The 11,020-nt window shown below is 40.2% G+C and overlaps 1 long non-coding RNA gene across 1 annotated transcript; it reads right to left on the bottom strand.

Moving 5' to 3' along the window:
* Positions 1-329: 329 nt before the first annotated feature.
* Positions 330-885, bottom strand: LOC120939629. Its single transcript, XR_005749324.1, has 2 exons — positions 745-885; positions 330-504 (listed from the first exon to the last, which is right to left on the bottom strand). It is a non-coding gene; the product is annotated as an uncharacterized LOC120939629 (long non-coding RNA).
* Positions 886-11,020: the final 10,135 nt, after the last annotated feature.

Here is an 11,020-nt window from a genome sequence, read left to right as displayed (position 1 = left end):
GTGTCAGGTAGTACAAAGCAGTGATTCTCCAATTACATTTTTTTTTTATGAAATCAGATAAATATGTTAGTACTGCTATATATTCAATACACTTATCCTTTATAGAGGACATAGCCTCAGAATGTATTTTAGGCCTTGGTTCAGATTTATGCGCGTTGGGAACACAAACAGAAACACATGGATCTTTAGCAGACACACAGGGGTGCAAGAATGTTTTTTTCTGTAGAGAAGGGTTCTATATCAAATTGGATAGATACCTGACCTCTTACTCTAAAAGGGAGAAGGGACTTTAAATGTGCCAACCAAATGAGAAAAAAACAGAAAAAAGCTAATATAAAAATAATCTATTTATTATAACATGTTAAAAACCACCATCCATTAAAAAACACAATATACATGAGAGGTGATGCAATCAAAAAGCGACACTTGGGAAAGTGTACAAGCATGTGAATCGACACCTTTCACTACATTAGCTCCTTCAGGACTCACGCTTTAAGATGGCAGCTAAGAAGAAAAAGAAATCCATGATAAAAACAAAACAAAAAAAAGACAAAATCAACAACAAAAACAGCAATGAACTGCATTATTTTACATAAACTTTAACAATAATTTTAGCCAGGAAAGACAAAATAGAAAATAAATAGATAAATTAAGTAATTTTTCGCAAAATATAAGAGGTCAGCATTAACTGTGTCATGAAAAAAAAAACAAGGAAAAACAAAAAAGGGTTTAATAGATACCTACCCAGATGATACAAGTTTGGCAAAGTATATGAATGCTCTTATTTGAGTCCTCACATCACTTAAACGGGGAATCTGGGGCCCCTCAAAAGCCCATAAGGGGCATAACAATAGAGCTGACACACAACAGTATCTGAATCTGAAAAATGAATAGCAAAAATTAGCTAATATTTGATACACATATATCCAACATATCACAATATGCATACATGTTTTTGCAATGGTCATAAAACCAAATAACATAAGATTTGCCTCCAAAACACGCAAATTGCTTCAAGAAGGGAAGATCTAAATTCCTAGAATGTATTTCAGGGAAGAATAGGAGAAATAGATTCCTTAAAATCAGGGCTGTGGAGTCGGAGGAAATTTTGGGTACCTGGAGTCGGAGTCGGAGGAAATTTGGGGTACCTGGAGTCGGAGTCAGCAAACAATGCTCCGACTCCTACTAAATTTAGATTGTCAGAACATTTAGGAGTCGAAACATTTATCTACCGACTCCACAGCCCTGCTTAAAATACAGAATCATCCGCCCAAACCTGCTCTAAATAGACAACAGCAGACATGAGAAACGTTTCGTTGCACCTGAGAGAATCCATCCCCATCCATGAGGAGGGGACTTTGACAACCTCAATTTACAAAAAGAAAGTAGGTGGATATATACCCTCAAAGCTTGTAAAAAAGAAAAAAAAAAAAAAACAGAGTAACACACATACGAATTAAGTTGGCGTTTGCGCCAGACTCAAAGTAAACCCACCAACCTAATTTCTCATAGGGGAAGGGAATGATTGGGATATATTTTAATGATGATTTATAAAAACTGACTGAGTTCATATAAAAAGCGACTTGAAGGCAGCCCAGTAGAAGATAAGAAGAGTCTTCTGCAACAGCTGAGAATAAAACACAGGCGCCACTCTAAAGCCCTATACACACGATCGGTTTGTCCGATGAAAACAGACCGATGGACTGTTTTCATCGGATGAACCGATCGTCTGTGGGCCCCATCGTTTTTTTTTTCCATCTGTGAAAAAAGATAGAACCTGTTTTAAATTTTTCCTATGGATAAAAAAACGATAGAAAAAAACTATCGTCTGTTGGGAAGTCCATCGGTCAAAAATACACGCATGCTCAGATTGAATTAGGAGGCGGGAGCGCTCGTTCTGGTAAAACTAGCGTTCGTAATGGAGATAGCACATTCGTCATTCTGCAAATTATTGCATCGTTTAATGCAGCGCATTGTTTTCTTTGTTCTAGAATAAAAAAGTTGTTTTGCTGATGGTATTTATACAGAGTTCTGACATACTGATTTCTTTTAATTTTTGCTTGTGATCTCATGAATAATGTTTTTTTTTTTTTTTTTAAAGCCAGATCTCCATAATATTTTTCTTTAATCCAGATCTCCTTTTTTTATTTTCTTGTTTGCGTAAGGCTTTTTCCGGGGTAACGTTGCTCCTGCTTCTATGAGGCAAATGCAATGTTAAGTATGGACGTCGTTCCCGCTTCGTTTTTTAAATTTTTTACGTCGTTTGCGTAAGTCGTTTGCGAATAGGGCTGGACGTAATTTACGTTCACGTCGAAAGCAATGACGATTTGCGTCGTAATTTCGAGCATGCATTGTAAATCGGCGTATCTACGTATCTAGGTAATTTGCATACTCTACACCAAAAACTTCGGAAGCGCCACCTAGCGACCAGCATGAGAATGCACCCTAAGATACGACGGCATAAGAGAATTACGCCAGTCGGATCTTAGGCTAATGTCGGCGTATCTTGCTTTCTGAATACAGAAAGAAGATACGCCGGCACAGATTTTAATTTACGCGGCGTATCAATAGATACGCCGGCGTATATTCTTTCTGAATCTACCCCACTGTATTTATGAAATGTTATGGCTTTTCACCAGAAAAACACATAGATAAGTATTTAACTTAAATCAAATTTGCATTTATTCTGGTTAAACAAAATAAAGAGAAAGGGCAATAATTGTAAAATTTTAAGAATATATGCAGACTTTGGACCCCAAAGGCAGACATGAATTGGATGAACAATAAAATAAATCTGAGGAGTCCCTCTAATTGGGATCACAATCTGATCCCCAAATCACAGAAATCAGGTGCAGCAGCAGATGTCATACATGTCCCCAAGCTGTGGTACTCCAACAACAAACTGCGTTTTCTGGCAGAGCAGCTTGAAGCCAGGGAATCACTTTTTTGGTCTTCCTTGTAGCCTTCCCTCCACGCTTATGTGGTGAAAATCTGCGCTGGGATATGAGTGGTAATAGGCTGCTGCCCCCCTTAAATCTATCCCTAAAGAAGGATAGGTAGAAGTATATAGGTAACGGGGTTGGGGTGGTGGCGCTGCCTAGGTGTGGTAATAATCACTGTGTACCCTATGGATAGGTCCCCAATTAAGGGAACAGGTACAATGAGTGTGAAGCACCCCGACTAAAGAGGTGTGACAGTTATACACAAGGGAGTCTATATGCAAACAATAACAATAAGCAAACAGATGTGTGCTGGTAGATGTTATGCAATAAATAAGCAAGTAGAATGACTATCCATGTACCACAGATAAACACTATAAGCTGGTAACTGGACTAATGCCCCCTGTAGGAAAGAGACATGCAGACCTAAATGACCATTCGATGTAAAGATATGTGCCAGATAGATGCCGTAGTAAATGTCCTGGATGGTCAATGGCTTAACAGTCCTCACAGTATGTATAAAAATCAGATTATAGAATGGAAAACATATAATTGGAGAAAGTCTTTAATTTCTTAATAAAAACAGGCAATAGATCCATGTCCATTAATACCATATCCAATAAAGGTATCTGCAAACATCAATAATAGCTGTAAAATGCATGGAGTCCAACAGAATAATCCAATGTGAAGGGGGTGCTCCTATGACACAATTCGAATTCGAAGTGGTCCCGGTGCTCCCCTCTGGGTACCCCACTCACCAGATAGAAGCCCCCGCTTGGGGTACCATGCTTTTAGTACAAATTCCACCGCTCTGCTGCTCCCCTGCTCACTCGTTTATCAGCTCCTCATGTATGTACTCCAAGGTCCAGCTGTATAGACGTGGGTGAAGTGTGCAGCACAGCTCCCTCCGTTCCTCAGAGTAAAAAAGAAGGGACTCCAATAGTGCAATAATGTTTGGACAACGAATATTGCTAGTATAAAAAATCTATTTATTTCAAACAGGTGTGTGTCATAGCCTGCGGTATACAATACCGTTCCCCACACGGTGGCTCGAATGACAGATGTACACACGATATAGCTCATACATAGAATACATAGAATGTGATGTTAAAGGAGAAAACTTACCTTAATATAGTCCTTCTGCATGACTTGTATGATGGCAGAACATGTCTCGGGGATTATGATCCCAAGAGCCTGGAGGGAGATGCCTGTCGAGAACTTTAGGTCCTGCAAGCTTCTCCCAGTCGCCAGGTACCTCAACTTGGCAATGAGCCTCTGCTCAGCAGTGATGGCTTGGCACATCACAGTGTCCTGCCTCGTGATATAGGGGGACAGCAAATCCAACAGACGGTGAAAAACGGGGTCCGTCATACGGAGAAAATTCCTGAAGTCATCAGGGTTATTCTCCTGGATTTCCCGCAACAGAGGCATATGAGAGAATTGGTCCCGCTGGAGCAACCAATTCTTGGACCATGAACTCCTCCTTGCCCTGTTCATGGACTGAGCTTGGGTTACAGTATGAACTGCAGCACCAAGCCCATACGCAGCACGAACTCGAAAATAAGAACGTACTTCTAACATTGCTTAAAACCGGTCGGCTGGTCAGAATGAACTTTAAACAGAAGGCACCGAGGGACAGCAAGGCCTATAAAGAACGACCTGAAAACCAGAAAACAAGTGGACAGGAATGCACTGCAAAACAGATACGACCTAACTGCACGCCCTGAAAGACAGATACAAACCCACAAGCACCAACTGAACACCAGAAAACGATCTAAAAAAAAGCACTGAGACTGAAAAGCGCGAATCGGCTCTCACCAAACTTTTACTAACAGGCAGTAACACGAAATCAGCAAGAGCAGCCCAAAAGGTGGCACCATTGTATTTGAACCTTCCCTTTATAGTGCCTTCGTACGTGTTGTACGTTACCACGTTTGGACACAATCGGATTTTTGACCGATGGTGTGTAGACAAGACTGATGAAAGTCAGCTTCACCGGATATCCGATGAAAAAATCCATCAGATTAGATTCCATCAGATATCCGATCGTGTGTACAGAGTGCAGTATGACAGCAGATTTAATTTCACAGATGGAAATGGCTACTCACAAGAGAAAAAATGATAACAGGCATTTAGGCATAATTTGCCAGACATTCATTAAGTCAGTCATCCGAGAGTCTGCTTGCTGAGGGCTCAGAGCGGGCTGCGCCGGTGATCGCCGACACTTCCTGGGTCTGAAACACACAGAGGGAGCCGAGGGATGCCGTCACTACCGGGTAGGAGGAGAACCAATAGACACGTTTGCGGAGCTTGCGCTTCTTCTTCAGGCCTACTAAGAAATGTAATCTGTGAAATTAAATCTGCTGTCATACCGCACATAGAGTGGCGCCTGTATTTTTATCCTCAGCTATAAAAGCTATAATAGCTATGTCCCGTTTCTCTGAATCCCTTGAAACATTTGAATTAGATTCTGAATACTTTATAGCCTCAGATTTTGAGTAACATGTATATTTGTAATTTATTCATATATGGTCTAAATTAGGTTTAAAAAAAATCCAATTTATCATATTTTTTTTTATATATTACGTTATATTTTGTTTGATTGTAAAGCCACAGAGTACCTTTTTTGTACTAATATTAAAGGGGTTGTAAAGGTAAAAAAATCCCATAATAGCTTCCTTTACCTTAGTGCAGTCCTCCTTCACTTACCTCATCCTTCGATTTTGCTTTTAAATGTCCTCATTTCTTCTGAGAAATTCTCACCTCCTGTTCTTCTGTCTGTAACTCCACACCGTAATGCAAGGCTTTCTCCCTGGTGTGGAGAAAGCCTCTTGAGGGGTGAGGGGGCGAGCAGGAGTGTCAGGACGCCCACTAACACACAGCTCCTTTCTCTATCTGCAAAGTAGAGAGGGTCCTGACACTCCTGCTCACCCCCTCAAGAGGCTTTCTCCACATCAGGGAGAAATCCTCGCATTACTGCATGTAGTTACAGACACAAGAACAGGAAGTGAGGATTTCTCAGAAGAAATAAGGACATTTAAAAGCAAAATCGAAGGATGAGGTAAGTGAAGGAGGACTGCAGTAAGGTAAAAGAAGCTATTTAGGGGGGGGGGGGGGGAAATGTACCTTTACAGCCCCTTTAATTATGAAAAAAAAAATATGTTTGTCAATTATGCCTGCGCTTTTTTCTGGCATGTCAATTCCATGTATCAAGTGATTTTGACCATTCACATGTATTCACAATATGAGAGCTGAATGTGTCATCTGGCAGGTATTGGTTTTGTTTGTTTGTGTGTGGGAGATGCTTAGCATCTTTCTGTATTGGCGGGTGCCACAAGCACTATTTTGATATAGCACGGGGTGTATGTTTATTTCGAGCTGGATGACTCTTGTCAGGTGTCCTAAAAAGGTGCCTGGGTTTTCTGGACTACGGGTGTCCAAATATGGCGCCCATGATCACTTTCAGTAGTCTCCTAGAAGTGACACATGGGTTTATCTGGATGACGCTTTGCCTGAGTGCTGGAAGATGCAGGGTGTCCGGCTATTGGTGTCCATATGGAGCCATATTTGGCTGAACACGGGGGACAGAGGGGTCTCACTTGTCTTACCCTAATGAGGGGTACTATTGATAGAGCTCCATTAGTCTCAATCTCTCTGGCTGCTGGGACAAACTTGGTTCATGATAGAAAAGCTGCAAGACGGTAGGTTGAGTATCTTTGAGTTTTTGAATTTGTGTCATTTGATATACTTTGTATGTTCGAAGCCAGTCTGCTCATGTCTGCTGTTGTCTATTTAGAGCATCTTTGGGCATGTTTGGGCTGATGACTTTACCTTTTTTTCTGGCTTCTATCTCTCCTCTCCTGCTCTGAAATACATTCTGGGAATTTAGGTCTTGTCTTTCGGAGCAAATTGCGAAATGAGACAATAATTATAAGGTGTGTTTGGGAGGTAATACAACAGAAAATTGCGCTGACCTAACTAAAAACAATAAGGCAGTGATAAACCAGAAGGCTGCAGTAAGTGGTGTAAACACAAATAAGATAAAAGAAAAAAAACTGCGCCAACAATAATTGACTAGCAATCAAGCTAGATAGATAATGAGCATAAAGCAAAAAACAGACATATACATATATATATATATCATGTGAATAATGTCCCAATAAGTGATAAATCTCGTTGGTGTCTACATTCGAGACAAATGGCACCACAGTGAACGTTTTAACATCCGTGAGAACCGCCACCACATGGAAAGCCGTTTACCAGAGTGACAGGTATAAATAGCATTAAAGAGGTATGGTCTCCGTCTGTGGGTTAAAGCGCAAGGTCCAGATGCCCCAGGAATGAATCGTCCAAACGAGGGATTGCTAACTCCTTCACAAATGTGGTCCGCGGATCATAAATGACAAAAAACGGACCATAGCATAATACCGTTTTAACCCGTTTATTTTTAAAAAATAGTTGTACATACAAACATAAACTTGTAAAAGCATGTAAAAAGATGCCGGCCGTCACATTACGCCGCCCCAGATGCTTTTCGTCATAAGTTGACGTTTTCAATGGGGATGGGCAATACACTGACACACCGCAATAAATAACCAAACCTAGTTCTGATGTGCAAGGAAATGGCAAGAGAAACCACCATCTTAACTATGGGAAAGCTGGCAAATCTGCCCTCAGTGGCTCTGGAATAACTCACCATTCGAAAATAGCTATGCGCCATTCAACCAAAGGGACGTTAATCACCAGAAAAATAAAAAAAATTAAAATAGAATTGAAATGGATAAAACAAACGGATTTCGGGAGAAATCCCATTCTAATTTTATACGACCAAAAATAATAATAAACCCAAACACCGGTAAAGGTGTCCTTATATCTCGCCTAATGCAGAGCAAATATTTAATAGAACATAAACCGTTAGTTGAGCTTAAAGGTTTATACTGCCACGCCAACGGTATATGAGTGATCATACAATATGTTTCATGGTGAATGATACCAATATGTGTATTGAACTATTAGTGACTAGATACCAATACCCTAACACGTAAACAATTATGTGTGAATATAATAAATAGATCCCTCAAACAGGGAAAGGGGAAATATTTAAAAGTGTATACCTATAAATAAGAGTGGCAAAGAGAGGGGAACCCAATCACCTTTCCACCTTAGATCACCCAATCCGTGAATTTTAATCAATTGGGCATACATCATGTAAATTAAATATACAGCTGTATGTCGCAAAATTGATTCTTTATGTGAAAAAACAAAAAATAAATGTATATATAAAAATACTCAAAAAATCTAATCACAAAAACCCATCCTTGTATGTCACAACCAGGTTTCACAAATACATTATATAGCATCAAGCATTATTTATAAATGCATTTACATCAGTGTCTATATTCAGGCCGTGAGGTATGTAAGACTTTAATCGATATATCCAAGCCATTTCTAACTTTGATATCTCCCTCACCAGAGAGCTCCCTCTCCAATTAGGTTTGAACTTGTCAATCCCCAGAAACAGGGTACCAGACGGATCTCGATTGTGTACTAAAAGATAGTGCTTAGACACTGAGTGATTCTTGAAACCAGTAATGATATTAGTAATATGCTCATTCAAGCGTACCCGGAGAGGGTATTTAGTCCGGCCCACATACTGCAGGCCACACGGGCACTGCAGCAAGTAGACTACCCCCACGGTAGCGCAAGAAATGAAGGGCTTTATGCTATGCAATTTCTGGGTAGCCGTACACGTAAAAGCAGTAGTCCTTCGGCTTGTACACAAGTTAAGGGAGCACACTCTACAACTTCTGCACTGGTAAAAAACAGAAAGTTGGTCAAAGAAACCCCTAGTAGTGACTGGGGGGTTTAAAACATTGGGTGCTATATGGCTACGTAGAGACGATACACCCTTAAAAATGACCCTTGGTTTATCCGTTAGGATACTATTCAGTACAGTATCATTTTTGGCAATATGCCAGTGCTTGTTGATTAATTGTTTAATACCTCTATGTTGGATTGAATAGGAAGTGACAAAAGGTACACTCGCTGGAAAACGGTCACGATCCTGGGGGCCCCTTTCAATCAACAAATCCTCCCGCACAGTTGTCTTAACTGATTCCAAAGTGTCACTAAGGAACTCCCTCTGATACCCCTTCTCCAGAAACCGACTCGTCAGCACCTCAGCCTGCTCAAGGAACTCATGGGGATCAGAGAAATTCCTACGGAGCCTGAGGTACTGACTTTTTGGCACTGCTCTAAGCCAGGAGCTATGATGACAACTGCTCATTGGAATGAACGAGTTCCGGTCGGTCACTTTAAAGAAAGTAGAGGTAATAAATTGCTCTCCTCTAATCCGGACTTTAAGGTCCAAATAATGGATCTCAGACTGACTGACTGGCTTCAAATTTGAGACATATCCCCCTCTGGTTTTGATTCAAAGTTACCATGAACTCCTCCAAGCCAGCATAGGGGCCATCCCATAGGAGGAGGATGTCATCTATATACCTTGCCCAAAGGACTATCTGCGGTATATCCCTGGAATAGATGACATCCTCCTCCCACCTGGCCATAAAAAGGTTAGCCAAACTCGGGGCGTATTTGGCACCCATGGCTACACCCGTCTCCTGTTTATAGAAGCAGCCTTCAAACCAAAAATAGTTTGAGGCTGCCGCAAATTTAAGGAGAGACATAAGAAAGTCAATCTGTCTCTCGGGAAGACCTGAACCCTTAGTCAAAAAATACTCCACTGCCTCAAGGGCTTGGTTCAGATTGATGCGCATCAGGAACACGAACAGAAACACATTGATCTTTAGCAGACATGCAGGGGTGCAATAATGATTTTTTTTTGTAGAGAAGGGTTCCATATCAAATTGGATAGATACTGTGATGGAGTTAATGAAATGATTATTTTGTGTTTGTTATTTTTTCTCCTAACCACTCAAATATTGCTTTCCTTTCTTATATTGTTGTATTTCTTGATCTATATATATATATATATTATATAGATAGATGTGTGTGGGTGTGTTGCAACAGTATTATTTTCCTTGAAAAAGTCATTATAGAGTTAAAAACCTTCGGGAGTGAAAACAGCTGCTACTCGTCCACTCCTCCCTCCTTCCTGCCCCTTCCATCGACCAAAGAAAGCTGGCCCCCAAGACTGTGGAATGTGAACAGCATGGCAAGCAGAGACGTCACAAGAGAAGACCATATATGGATTAGCGAATCAGTTGTACCCATATGAATGATGTCACTCTGTCTATAAAGCTACGATGCCAATAAAGGTTACGCCTCTCTTGCTGTTAGGATGGAGAAGGATGTAGACTGTATTTCCCTCTTGTCTGCGTGCTTCACTATTATGAATTTAAATCAGAGGCAGAATTATGACCTGGAGTTGTGCCAGGGGGTATCTTTATCAATACCTCTTACTCTAACAGGGAGAAGGGACTTTAAATGTGCCAACCAAATGAGAAAAAAGCCAATACAAAAATAATCAATTTATTATAACATGTTAAAAACCGCCATCTGCTGAAAACCACAATATACATGAAAGGTGATGCATTCAAAATGCAACACTTGGGAAAGTGTACAATCATGTGAATCGACGCCTTTCACTACATTAGGTCCTTCAGGACTCACGCTTTAAGATGGCAGCTAAGAAGAAAAATAAGTCCATGATTAAAACAGAACAAAAAAAATACAAAAATCAACAACAAACACAGCAAAGAACTGCATTATTTTACATAAACGTTAGCAATAATTTTAGCAATGAAGGACAAAAATAATAATAATAATAATAATAAAAAAAAAAATAAGTCATCCATGGGGGGGGATGTTACATCACAAAATATAAAAGGTCAGCATTAACCACGCCATGAAAAAAAAAAAACAAGGAAAAACAAAAGGGAATAATATATACCTACCCAGATGGAACAAGTTTGGCAAAGTATATGAATGCTCTTATTCGAGCCCTCACATCACCTAAATGGGGAATCTGAGGCCCCTCAAAAGCCCAACAAGGGGCATAACAATAGAGCTGACACACACCAATATCTGAATCTGAAAAATGAATAGCAAAAATGAGT

The sequence above is a fragment of the Rana temporaria genome, chromosome 5, assembly GCF_905171775.1.
Source record: "Rana temporaria chromosome 5, aRanTem1.1, whole genome shotgun sequence".
Taxonomy (NCBI): domain Eukaryota; kingdom Metazoa; phylum Chordata; class Amphibia; order Anura; family Ranidae; genus Rana; species Rana temporaria.
Note: the sequence above shows the minus strand (reverse complement) of the source record. Positions and strands in the feature narration are given on the sequence as shown.